General features: G+C 41.6%; 2 long non-coding RNA genes across 4 annotated transcripts in view; one reads left to right on the top strand and one right to left on the bottom strand.

Moving 5' to 3' along the window:
* LOC111254445 (uncharacterized) overlaps nt 1–14,201 on the top strand; it is a 37,279-nt gene extending 23,078 nt beyond the window's left edge. Inside the window, exon 3 of one of the 3 annotated variants that reach the window (XR_015316558.1) lies at nt 13,004–14,201. This is a non-coding gene — a long non-coding RNA (uncharacterized LOC111254445). Of the gene's footprint in view, nt 1–3,827; nt 3,967–13,003 lie in introns of those variants that run through there. The other 2 variants (XR_015316556.1, XR_015316557.1) reach the window with 2 other exon arrangements.
* LOC111254251 (uncharacterized) overlaps nt 3,926–14,229 on the bottom strand; it is a 58,748-nt gene continuing 48,444 nt past the window's right edge. The window contains exon 3 of the long non-coding RNA XR_015316553.1: nt 3,926–4,042. This is a non-coding gene — a long non-coding RNA (uncharacterized LOC111254251). The remainder of the gene's footprint in view (nt 4,043–14,229) is intronic.

Genomic DNA, 14,229 nt, shown 5'->3' with positions numbered 1-14,229 from the left:
ATAATCTATGCTTCGCAAATAGGAACAATGTGCGGACCGTTCTATAAAACCAACATAATCATATTGAAACTTGCATAAACACCTAAATTATGCAGGACTGTAGTACAAATAATTATTTATGATCATGCTTGGGTGTACATGTTGACAACATTATTTTAATTCAACAATCCGTTATGTCGGCGATATTTCAATCCAAAACAACTATAATAACAACATGTGGTTCAACCAGTGCGACAATACGCTGTCTTAGTTTTACTTGACATAACCACATGTCTATGGATTTCTATTGAGCTGAATTGTACTCTGAGACCATCTACAACGTCCTCCGTGAGGTACAGATGAGTTGGCGCCCGATTTCACCTTTGCTAAAGACGATATTTTCCGTATAGTCCTACCTCACCTTGACCCGGAGCAATCGTGTAATATAAATCAGCGAAGCACTTCTATATAATTTTACCTACTGAAATTTGTTAGAAAAAATCTAGTAATGTGAGCTACACCAAATTTTTTCGACACGTATGCGTCTCGGAAACTGTAAAAGTTTGAAAGCTATAAGTTAATGTCAAGAGTCCCCTACTAAAGAAACACGTAATCGCTGTCCTATATAGTGTCACCATCTCCTGTATATTCAGAAATAAATGTATATATTCGTAGAGGTATACGTATTCACTTCTTATAAAGCAATCCTATGAATTGTTTGTTTAATTTTGTCATTATCAGCTTGTCCTTAAAAACTGCGAATGACAAGACGAACCTGGTATGCTTGGCAAACGCTCTGGTTAATGGTAATTATGTATAGATACACGCGTGCACATTGGTGAGGATCCGCCACATACGTTTGGGGAAGCTGATCATCTGTGTTGGATTGTGGATGCGACACCATGAGAAAAGGCGCACAAAGTGATAAAAGGCCATGTGGCGGACGTAACCGCTGTTATTAACGGTCATCCATCCACCGACCTCACCATGGTGATAGAACAAGAAAGCAAAAGTCACAAAAGCGTTCCCTTTCGTTCAGCGGGGAACTCCTCTATCGGAGAAGAGATCTTTAGAGGCGAGCAATATTGGGTAAATCAAACCAAAGCAAAGCCCCTTTCAACTTCAGCCTGCTTCAACGTCCTTCTTCTCGGGAAAGGGGAGCGAAAGCTTAGGTTAAACGGTTACCCTGGGCTTCCCGTTTGCTTCCTGACCGGCCTTTCTTTTACGTGTGTCATTATCTAGGCGTTTCTCCGCAGGCGGCACGAACATACGAAGCAACTCCCAAAATAGAGAAAGAAAGCTAGAAAGAGAGAGAGAAGTGACAGGGAAAGTCCCATTTGCTCTATAGCTGAGGACCTGGAAGCGAACTAAGTTACGAATCGTGTGTCCCATGGGATGGCATCAACATACAGGGTAAAGCTATTTCGTTGATTGGGCTTCTCGAAATGCGCGGAACACTCTGGAGAGCATTTTCACCTTTGAGTTTTACCCCTGCATCGCATCGCACCCTATCCTGATGTCCGACTGCTGTTCCTGTCCTTTGTCTTGCCTTTGCCCCTTGTCCTGTTTTACTCTTTTTGTGCTGCCGCCGTATCCAACAAAACGCTGGCTCTTACCTACCCAGCTTAATCTTTCGAAGTGAGGAATTCCTAAACACAGCCCCGTTTCGTTTGGGAGTGTTAAGGTCAAAAAAAATAAAGTCAGCCTGCTTAAGGCATAGACGGGACATAGAAGACGATGGACTAGGGGCCTTAAGGCTGAGGCCTTTTTTAGCAGCAAAGTAGTGCTGACTAGCAAGGTAGAGGTGATAAAGAGTTAGCGCTAAACAGATGTGGGTAATTTAATATATCACGTGCAACCTTTATTTCACTCATACACTCCTCATATGTTTGTTATACGTGCTCTTTGAAAAGCAAGATAATAATCTTCAGTTGTACTTACCGAATTTGGCCCACAGTTTCACGTTTTATTAAGTTACCGAAAGCAAACTTGTTAAGTTGATACGTATGCCAGTTGTAATTTTCCGCTTTGGTGAATACTTTATTGCGATAGTGTCATTAAGTCATAAATATAGAAGTTACAATAGCTAATCTTATCAAGTAAAACCTCTAATTTTGCTTTGGTAAATGCAAAATTTAGTACTAAGGCCAAATTATTAACCGAAACGCAATAAACTTTTCTGGAGCAGAGTGGACCTGTGCCTTCGTGTACGGAACGTCTTTGCGCGGTACCTTGTTGACAACTAATAGCTCTACGGGTATACCCAAATAGCTTGCGATGTAACATAACGAGGAACACACTGTAAAATTACAGTCTTCCCTTACTTACCGCTGGAGTAGAAAACTGAAATTTACCTCATTATTCCGTAAGCTAAATCCTAGTTGGCATTCTTAGGCATGTCCCAAATGCCGTACGTATAAACTCCAAATACGTGCAACCTGCCATCTATACAGCAGCACAAAAACAGCACATTCATTTAAAAACATATTTAATCCTTTTCTGCCCCGAAAAGTCATTAAACAGACGTAAAAATCAAAGTTCATAAAATCAACCACAAACAACAGTGACCCTTTCGTATTGTAGACGTATAGAGATATATATTAAAACGGTTATTTCAACACGTTGTCACACACTTCAAATACCCCATTATGTTTTTCTCTACTAATAACATAGTGACCTTCAAAACAAATGAAGATATCTACACACAATGGGAGCAGCTTCTTTACGCCCATCTGTGCAGCTGAATCAGCGAGTCCAATAATGAGCATCCGTTTCGTGTCCACAATTAGAACGTATATTGTAATGGTATAAACACACATACGTGCCATATATATATATATATATATATATATATATATATATATATGTATATGTATTTACTGGGCTATAAGAGACACAACAACTAAGCAGAATTCAGCCTTAAGCCGCCACCTGGCTTCGGTAGGACTGCCTCGCACTAGTTAATGATGTCGATCCCCCAATGTCTCCGATTGAAGCTGCCTTAAAACCTTGTAGCAGTAGCAATGACGGATTTTCGTAGTTCCATCACGTCGGGCGACTAGCCATGATCATTATCTACATAGAGATGATGGTTGACGAAGAGACTAGCGGACGGGGCAATCCGGGAGACGATTAAGCTATATGGATACGATTTTTAAATTGAAACTAATTAAAAGCACATATTCTTATAAGATTCGACATGTACATAAATGTAGGTGGAGCAAAAAATATAGGCAACTTCAAACGCTATAGGATAATAAAATCCATATGTGACTGAACATACTGCCGCACTGGATGAAGGTATAATAAATGTTCCTGTTGTCCACACCGCTGCTTGAAACGCTATACTTCATATTAAGCGCTATGAAGGTCTAATTATGACGATGACGACGTAAAATCGCTTGACAGATGTCCAACTGAGTGAGAGACGGGTGACTACGAAAGCTCTAAAATTAAATAGGGCTTGGAAAAAATACAATAAATTGTTGTAAAGTACAGCAACCTTGAAAAGCCTTCCCATCTCAATGTTTATATATTTACTTATAGACTCTAGCAGACAAATAGCTGCCGAATCCTAGAATACCAATAGATGTTTGCTGCGCTGAACCTATGAGATTATTATGTTATGTCACTTTGGCCTGTTCATATTCATTCAGCTCTAATGTTCTATCTTATTTTTTGTTTTCCTATACGATTATAGCTATGCAAGGGGAGGAGCTTTGGCATTATTAAGTTGGGTGCGTGAAAAAAAACATATTTGACTGGTCTCAGACGTTTCAAGTACGTTGCACTGCATTACCAATTGGAGTTTACTAACCGTTTGTGTTTCTTTGTTTCGTTGCGGGAAGCTAGCGTACACGAAGCCTGTAAAAGCTACTACAAGTATTCTAAAAGGGCCAACCTGAGCCTTGATGTGTGTCTTCTCCTGCTACGGAAAAGGTCCTTGGTTGGGTCCTGCAGTCGTAAGCTCGCAGCGTGACGGTAGCCGTACTACGTCCAGCTGAAATGACTCGGATGAACTCACTATGGCCCTTGAAAGAACGCTACTGTTCCATCATTGTCCCTAGAATGCAGAGACAAATCAACATTCTGGTCACGTATAATATTACCTGATTTCTAGTTTCACTTTTATATGAGTTCGCCATCAACCTAGCGGTTCTCTGTAGGTCCGTATAGACATACGCTCTCAATCGCTAGTATTTTTCTATTTCTAATTAAGCTTTTCTCAAATCCAAGATTATAGTCTCGTTGCGAACAACAACCGGCCCAGATCACATGCCCACTGTTTAATCAAAGAGAACATGGGAATTTATTGCATGCTCATTGTTTTGGGAATCTCTAATAGCGTAACTATACGTTTCAAACTATGTGTAATGTAAAAATTCAAGATAAGGCTGCAAAAAAGTAAACTAAATAAACTGTTCCGCAATGATATCACATCTAAACGAAAAATTGGGTTGGGAAAACAGGTTAGGGCAACAATAAATGAACTTGGAGAAAAGGCGCCGATTGTTTCTCTTCTATGGATGCCATTTATTGCCTGCGTACATGATTAGATAATAAATCGGGTTGTGTGTTGCAGCAATTCATTGAATACAAATCGCTACGCAATACGATCATTTTAATTTCCTTTCTGTACATGTTTATGATGAGCCCATCTATAAATTCCGCAATCTCTTGTTGATGATGTGCCTGTCATCTAGCGGTAGCGTAGAACGACTATCAAACCGAACGAACATCTAGTAGAGCTTCCAATAGGTAAAACGTTGCGACATCTGCTATTTTCCAAACGCAGGGTGTTCACATGTCAGAGTCAAATGCATTCCACGTAGTGGCACAAAACTCAACTGGATTCCAGATGGAGCCATTGGTGAACGGGCGAGCGGAAAAGCCTTAGCAGAGGGGCCATTTCTGCGCGGTCGGAGCATGAGATCAGCGAGTACTGCGAACGAGTACTTCAGCGACTGCTGCGAAAGAAGGTGGGCAAACGCGCTGACTGTGCAGGAGCTTCAGCTGCGTTGGGGAGTCTATGGGGGAGGTGTGGTGTGTGCATAGGTCTCTCGCATGCGCCTCCCACTGGAACCGTGACCGAGTAGGGCGAGAGTTCCGGCGGTGGGTGGTGAGGCTCGAGGTGCTGGAGACAGGGCCTTTCGTGGAGTGGCGCTCAGACTCCAATTGTAGGATGGGGGTGGGGGTGGGGGGAGGGTAACCCCATTCAAAATCATCGAAATTCAGCCCTTATCATCGCCATCATCATTGTCGTTAGAACTGCCAACTATCTCTGAACGACCAGTCGATAATACCGAACCGTTAGCGCATGGCAACAGCAGAAGCAGCAATAATGCGGGCGCGGTCGTGGCGGCAGCAGCTATTTCTGATGTTGATCATTTTAGTGAGGCAACAGAAACAACAAATTGTTTGCAAAGCAATGTCGGCATTGAAACCGCTCGTGGAACTTCATTGATTTTCGCCAACATTGGGTTCACAGTGCGCTTGGCGACTGCATAGCACCCGATCAGAGAAGTGGATCCAATCGGTTCTTGAGATTACGACGATAGATCGGTAAAGGCAGTCAGCGCCATCGTCGTACGCGAACATTCGAATATATGGCAGAAGCTGCATGATCCTGAATCGATGCCAGACAGCCAGACGTTCAGACTCCAAAGTCGTCGAAAGCATGCGGTTCCAAGCGGACTCGGCCAAGATACTTTGCAAAATGTGTAGCAGGCTTAAGCGTGGTCCCATATCAATGCTTGTTTCTAGTCAGGAATGAGCTGAACGGGTAGGACCAACCAACTAAGACTGAAAAAAAACTGTTAATTCATAAAGGTCAAGCGGGTGGAGGTTTAGATATGCGAAGGCTCTTGGTAGATTAGTGTTTATAGTGAGAGTTCCTTTGTGTGTTTTCCGTCCTCTATCTATTACCGTATTCGTATCCCCCTAGGAAGTAATATTTAGAATGAAGAGAAACGAACCTGAACAGACCGTCCAATTTACTACGGGCAGAGAGATCAACGATTCTACTTCAGGGAACAGTCTCTCTGTAGCCTAATACCCATGCGAAATATCTGTGAATCCAAACATTTTATATATAAATTGTTACGGTCCAGTATTAAATTATTTAGCGTACGTACATTTTTACCGCTGTCTGGCTGGCTGGCTATTGAAAAGCTGATAATGTTATTAGACATATTTCAAATTAAGCAGAAACGTATACGATGACTGATGCTTATTCATATCTTGAAACGTTAAAGGCAACACTTTAATCATTCGATGAGTAATATACTATTAAGTACATTATTTAGTAACTAAACTTCTAATTCACTAACTTTCGTTGTATATTCGACACACCGTTTTCAGCTTTTACCTTTACACTTCATACTCCGTATTGAAAAGTGCAAAGGGTCGGCCAGCGGCATTCTGCCATACGAGTAGTCTAGATAATTTGCCTATTATATTTAATGGTATTTACTTGTGCCGACCCGGCAGCATTACGGGGTTCCGAGCTTGTTTAGAGAACGACCATTGCCACTGGCACCTCGGCAACGGCGATCATCCTAGGAAACCGGAGCAGTTTATCAGAATGGCCTAAAACGTTTCTCACATCGAATATTCCTGCGGTAACGCACGCTTGAGGTCTTACATCGAAACGCTTGAATACTTAGCTTGCTCTAGCTACTGCCTACTAAACTATTATAAACGTAACTTTATGTAATTGGCGCTCTCGCTCTAAAAAGTATCTTCATCAGAAGCATTGTCTTTAGTTGTTTGCCTGATTGTCTTCATGCCATATATCTAATAACAAATCTCGTGGCGGCAGACGTCGCCGAACGGAAATACATAGAAAGCTCATCACTACTATTAGCAAAGTAGCTATATATGTTAAACAATGAAACATACACGTGATATGAACGATGAGTCCTTCCTGAAGGTCGTTCTGTTCACACACGCAAAAACTGGCAACATAGAAATGTGCTAACGGGCTTTAGCTCATTCATTCCTTAACCAATCCAACTTTTACCGACTATAACGTATCGTCGGTGAATATGGGCGTCCTATAAGGAAATGCAGATCCGTGCAGACACACAAAGGCCACCAATTGCAACGGGTAACTTTAGTCTAAATACAACCCAGATCGTAGCAGAACTCTAAATAGTAGTAGAGGTAATGGCGGCAGCAGCAGCAGCAACGGTCTGTCCTTAGGTTATTTTCCCTAGAAATCGAAAATCTCCATCTTCCATCCAATGTCTCGACATTGGAGTCGACTGAGTAAGCAACCAGTCAGCGTCGACGAACTGCTCCTCCTACCGTTATCCACTATAATACCAGCAACGACTTCTCAATCCTGACTACTGCCTAATTACAGCATCTCTCTCGATTTGGTAGATTTCGAATTTTTAGGTACGTTCGTCTGGAACTGCCCGTTGGTTGGTTTGGGCAAGCGCATTGGCTCTCCGTTTTCTGAGCTCGAGTCAGCCGATGCAAGCGAAACTAGCGGGGCCGATTTGTTAAATCAGAACGTCAATTTCGCCGGCGGGAGTCAACGCTCCTTGGGGAAGCTTCCAAAGAACTAGATATCCTTGGGGACAATCAGTGTCCTGTTCCTTGCCTCACTATTACCGTACCTTCCGCCTCCCCCTTACGGATGAGCACAGCCACGCCGATAAGGCTTGAGTTGGTTTGGGAACTTTAGCCTGGGAGTTTGGGGCTGAGGCGGTCGCTTGCACCAGAAAAGAACGCAGGCCTTTCCTTTTCCGGATTAATCAGAGAATGCGGCCGAGTTGAACGGTGGCGCTAGCCATTTTAATGAGAAATTGACTCAACGAAAAGCAAAAGTCGCGGCTAAACGTTTCGTTTTTGCTAGCAGTGCACAGAAGAGACTATAGGTGAGGAACGTGAACGGTAGAAGGTCTTGACGTGAAGGCCGTGTTGCAATGTTTCGCAATACTAACTGTTTATTCGATTAGGCATGCGTATTTACTTAGGTATTGGGGTGCTCTCATTTATCCCGGACCTTCATCAACAACCTAAGGACCTCAAAACAGGACACTACAGCGAAGCTGCTAACGCGTAAGTGATCTAAACATAGGTTACGAAAAACAGATGTCCTAGGCGAACCTTTAAAGAAATTGTTTAAAGTTAAGAGGTTTAGTCAGATCCTTATTCACTGGGCTGTCGTTTTTAATAAATCTTGTTCTGGCAACCCGGTCGACCAAATCAGCTCGAGGTTTTATATATATATATATATATATATATATATAGAATGGCGGAGCACTTTTGGCTATTGACAGTCGGTCGAGTTGCGTAATTGTAGAACAACCGCTGTTAATCCCATGTGATTTTATTAAGCTTTAAGGGAAATGTCGTACTAGGTTTTACAGAACTAGCTTGCAGACCTGTCAAAAATTTCTGACAAGTTCTAACAGTCAACGAGGTTCGAGTTCCCCTTTGATTGAGAAACGGATCCAGATAAATATAATGGCAGCGGTGGCAGAAACGCAAACAAGAATGTACTCTAGTGTTCGTATATTTACTGTTTTTCATGTTAGTATATCAGTGTGGCCTTATGACCATACGGTGGTGTTAAGCACGGCCTAGTATTAAATTAACAGTGGTTTCGGTATTTTGTTAAGGAACATTCTTTAATCCGCAACCTATCCTGTAGAGGTAGAATCCCTCTGCTGGTGTGCGGAATACTGCTGCTGGAAGCATAATCGATTGTGTACCTGACAATTCCAATCTATACTATACTCTACAGGGTATCGTAACCCTTGAAAATTCATGGTCCTTAGGACGCTTTGCAATTTTTTGAAAGTCCTGCACATCTATGAATATCTATTGCTCACTGAAAGAGCAAGCCAAGTAAACATTTTCCGATGTATTGCTGTCATTCTTAGATATTCTTACGGTATTCTTATGACTGATAAATGGATATACATTTTTTAATCTAAACGACTATAAGTAATTATCAGATCAATAAATGGATGTGTTTTTTTTTTTATCTATAGGTTTCAATTCGAAATCAAATCGCGTTCAGGGCCTTGTACAAATATTTCGTTTGGTATCTTTGAACGCCTTGTTAACAATGGCAAAAGCGACCGATCTTATCGTTTACAATCCAACAGATCCAAATTTAGCCTGCAAAGCAGTGACAAGTCTGCGTTTAGCCAGTCCTATACACCTTGAAAGCCGGTTCGCCAGATAGATAAATGTCCTACTGCACGATACAGTGGATATCCAGGATTTTATCGCAGTTTTCTGAGTGTCCAAAGAAACCTCTTTGGTAAACGATACGCCTTTCTAAAAAAATATATGGCAATGCGATGCCTCTGTATTCTGACCGATGGCGCTAGCTGGACATTTGGTACTACTTGTAACAGGGGCACTTCCCAGATTACAAGTAACTCAGCGGTTGCTTCTATGGCGAATAAACTCTCACTGCTGAAAAATCTAAAATTACCTTTTGAGAATTCAGAAGAAAACACCGATTAGGTCAATTGGCTTTACTTTACTGGGGAAATTTCAATAAGATGAAGCTTACATTTGAGGCTTTCGTAAGCAACGTGAAGCCTCGTATGCACTGCCATGTTGAGTTCGGCGCGATGAAACAACGGTATCGTCTCGACTGTACTTTTTGCAGGCTTTTGAATTAGCTATGTAGTTCTTGAAGACGGCTTCCTGTCATGTTTTGCCCATTCCATCTGGTTCTGTCTTTTCGGCAGATCGCAGTAATTTTCATGCTATAAACAATTTATCTCGTATGATGCGGGAAGTTAATCCAGCGCGAAGGGATTAATAGCAAATTAACGCTTGCTTTCAGCTACAAACAACTTACCAAACTGCATTTAAATATACAGAAAATCCTCTGTATACATTATATAAATAGAACTTTAGATGCGTTTTTATCCTTTAACAGTAGTCGTGTACAGCCATATGGTTAATTGAGTCTGCCGGTAGGCCTAATCCATATTTTTGGGTCGCCCCTCCTTCACTAGCGTGATAATTATCTATTAGACTTTTGCTTGCATGACCTTTCTGACCAGGGACCATGACGCATATTTAGGTGGCTGAACAAAGCTAAGTCGAATTGGAGGCAACATCATCAACGTTTCCCTTATTGTTTTAAAGGGCACATTCTATTTCTTCCACTCTTTGGCTTCTCGTCTCATCGGCACCTTGTCGAAGACCATGAACTGTTGCAAAAGGTGCCTCACTCGAAACATTAGTACTCGACAATCCGACGATCCTTCACCCCTTTGTCTTTGGGTAGGCCCTTAATTACCCACCACGTACGAGGCCCAATCGAACCGCGGGATTGCCGGTTAACGATAGTAATCACGCACACCCTCAATCTCGACTCAGTTTCGTATGACGACGTTTTACTAGGCGGCGACTGCTCCAGTTACAGCAATAACAGAAAAAGCGACTGGACGAATGAAACAGGGTTGTACGAGCTTCTGGCCGTGCATTCAGAGGCCGGCGTGCACCGAAGATCATCGTTGGTTCCTATGTGTGTGAGTATGTGCTTGAACCTGAACATTGTAAGGCGGGGGCGTTACTTTAGAAAAACAGCAGCTGCAGATGAAATAACTTTTCGTTGACAGCTTGGCGAACTCGCATGCGAGTGCAGTGCGGAGACAAGATAATTAGGTGCAAACACAGATGTCGATGCAGTAGCAACGAGTACGCGATATTGTAGTTACGTCTCGCCATCGTAGCATTACCTCAGCGTTTTCCCCAAATCCCATTTATGTGATAAAACCTCCCTTCGCGCTCTATGCCGAGCTAAACTGAAGAATGTTGTGAAGTTTATTGTCACTTGTAACCTATGCGACCATCAGTCGTTTAACTACTTAAATATCCTGTGTTTTTCAGTAAGGTTACAGAGACCGCTCTTCGATTAAATTAGGTCTCTCTGGGAACAGGCTGGTCGCATAAAAACGGGTTAGCAAATGAATAGGTACTATTATTTAATAGAAAGCTGGATAACACGATTACCAATGTACCGGATACTGTAATTTAATGAAGTATAAAACATATTTAATTTAGAAGTAAACCTATTAAAAACTATAACGCAAATATCTCATTATCCCTTTCTTGTCGATCCAAATAGGAGGCGACATACACCCCGAGCTACGTAGCCTTTAAGTTGCCAAGACTATACAAATATTAAAAATAGCCGTTACAACTATAGTAGACCGCACACCCGATCGGCAATAATAATTGCTTGACGTTTAACATCGCCATGCGTAACCATAATAACAACAGCACCGATTACAAGAAAGTAATTGCAGAGAACTGCAACCCCATGTGTGAAAATGGTACCACAGGTTTCGGAACTAACCGCTTTGCAATAGATGTTGGAATTAGCACGCAATACATTTACACAACGTCAAAGGCTTTGCCGACTTGTCCTGTTTAGATATTGGGGGTCAATTAATATTGTCCCCGTCCAACAACTCTCGGACTCCCGACAAGCGCATTCTCTCACAGTCATTCCATTTTATCAGACAACGTTGGCCCGTTGATCAAAAACTCCTAGGCGTAGAGCTAAGGAATTCGTGCAGAACGTCCCCTTGGCCCTCGAAGCGGAAATGACGGTGCGGCTTGTACCGGATATGATCAAGCTTTGCGCCTAACCTATGCTGCCTTGCAGCAGCCATACGCCTTTAGATGGAAAGCGGTGACGTTGGTTGCTATGGCATTGAGATATTGGCATCGCATGGGTGAAATGATAATGTAAGAAACACAACACAGTCGATCGTATATATAATACTTAAACCAAGCAAACACGACAAGGATCGTTTGAAACACGCTTAAAGCCTAAGTTTGGGTCAAAGATGAGTTAAGGGTAAACGTGAACATTAGAAAGATCATGCGAATGAGAAGTTTTCCAAATGAAAGGCAGGCATATTGGTGACATTATAAATAGATATATGCCTTACTTGTATCAATCATGTCAGCATGTCTGTGTTTGCTGTCACTGCTATCACACAGAGCAGCATTGTGACCTGACTTAAGACCGATTCAAGGGCATCCAAATTTTGGTTTTCCATGAACGCTAAAATAGCGGAGTTTTTCCTGGGAAGATTATTGGAGTAAAATTGAAGAACAAGGTTTAAATTTGGAGATAGACATCGGGTGTATTTTTCCTGCGGATACTTTCTATGTTCACTTCGATGGGGAACATTGCGCGGGTTGGACTATTTCACCAAGGTAGCATAATCAAAGCGGATCGAGGGGGTGCGCAGAACATCTAAAAATAGATGCATTTGTAAAATTTATTTTTCTATTGTATTTTAGAAAGGAAGTGGGAATAAAATTGAATTGCTTTTGTCCTTTTATGCGTTTGCCACAATAGTCAAAAGCATACTTGCGTTTATGTTCATGCATGCCCCGGGCAAAATGTAACCCTAACTTACATGAATAGTAATATTTAGAAAGCCTTAAAATAACTTGCATGGGTTTTTTATTTACACTAAATAGCCAAAAAAAAAAAACTCAACGAAGAAATTTGGTAAACTCTAACAGTAAAGTATTATCTTCCTTTTTTGCACAACGTCTCTCATTAACTATCACTAAACTGCGAATTAATTTATAGGGGTAACAGCCTGACAGATTTTCCTGTTGGCCTCGTCGCTTTACCATGTGCACAGATTCATAGTCATTAAGTGAAGCTGTTTTATTTCACGAGCTGTATAGCTCTATGAGGTACTATAGCCACTTGGCATTAAGTTATAGGACGCTATTTCAACACAATTACAAAATAATATCCAGTCCTATTATACGATGTTAGAAACGTGAAAAGGCACCGTATTCTATTGGGAAGGTGAACGTCCCAAGCTTTCACTAATTCTGGAAGACTGTTTGTCTTGCGCGAATTCAATGATTTATTTTTACTTGTCATATAGTACACGTCTTCTATTTACTTAAAACGTGTGTCTAACTAGACTCTCAAAGAGCGTTTGCCCACCTTTCCCTTTTTTGTTATTTATTATGGTTATTTATGTAACTGTTATTTCAGCAATTCTCTGTTCAGTCAGCTGTTTAGCAGAGAAAGCAGAAACCAAAACGAACCGAAGCTGGATCTTCAAGTCTTATAAGCACAACCTTTGTTTTGTTGTAATTATTGCGCTTGCTAGGCCTGCCTTTTTTCGTGCTCTTGCCGAAACTCAATCAAATTAGAACTCTCTTTCGGTGATGTCGTCGGTGAAGGCCAGAGGCCTTTGCGCGGTCAAAGCCTTTACGAATACCAACCAACGCCAGGCCGCGCCGCAATGGAGGCTGTACACGACAAGAGCTGGCAGCGAGTGCATCATGTAGTTCCTTTATTGTAGCAGTAACAGCAACATTCTCTAAGATGGCGAAGACGGCAGCTGTGTGTCCTTCATCTGACGCGACGTGTGAGGCCAATGGAGTCTCAAATAAATAAACGGCGTACAGATCCTTTCCTGACTTGGCTTTGTCATCTAGTTACCGAACGTACTCGTTCGTCTCAGCGACACTGACAAGGGGCACAACATGACGGCGGCGCCACGCAGGAGGATACTTTGAGGAAAATTCGTGGCAATACGGTAATAAATCACGACGGGTACACACCTAAAACAGGCAAGCAGGTTCAATCTCATAAAATGAAGGGCAAAGGGAGCGTGAGATGGCAGGGCTTTATAAAGCATTCACAATGGCGCTTCAAAGTAGCATTTTATGCCAATCAGTATATTTACATATACGCATACATCCCGGTTAAAGTATAACGGAACGGAATGTTCACTTCACACTGTAAAGCTTTGCTGAAGGCGATGCAGTATTTGTTAAAATGAACGGTACAAAAGGGGTCAGCAAGAAATTACATACTATGTACAAATTAAAAGAGTCCGCAGACTCACAAGCTCACACCTAGGAGATTTAGTCACCTTCAGAATTAATTGCTGATCAAATGGAATCTTCAGTTGCTTAAGCATAAACATCGTGTTCCTCTAGAACTACTTCAATGTATATAACCTTGTTGTGAAAAAGAAAATCGGATTGGCTTAGTCATTGAATTATTTTCGTTTATATATAGATAGAGCTATTACCTACAAAAGGTTATGTAGTACTAACGTAATTTATAATAAATTCCTTAGAAGGCATTTCCAATTTATTATACTGCATGAGAGAGGACTCGTCGCGAGTCATAAACATTTCGTGGTGCAACTATAACGTTATGAAGGAACACGACTCATGCCTGCTTTTTTAATAAAGGACTTTTAT

This window comes from Varroa destructor, unplaced genomic scaffold, assembly GCF_002443255.2.
Source record: "Varroa destructor unplaced genomic scaffold, Vdes_3.0 BEIS01000007.1, whole genome shotgun sequence".
Classification (NCBI taxonomy): domain Eukaryota; kingdom Metazoa; phylum Arthropoda; class Arachnida; order Mesostigmata; family Varroidae; genus Varroa; species Varroa destructor.
This window is presented reverse-complemented; position numbering and strand designations above follow the sequence as displayed.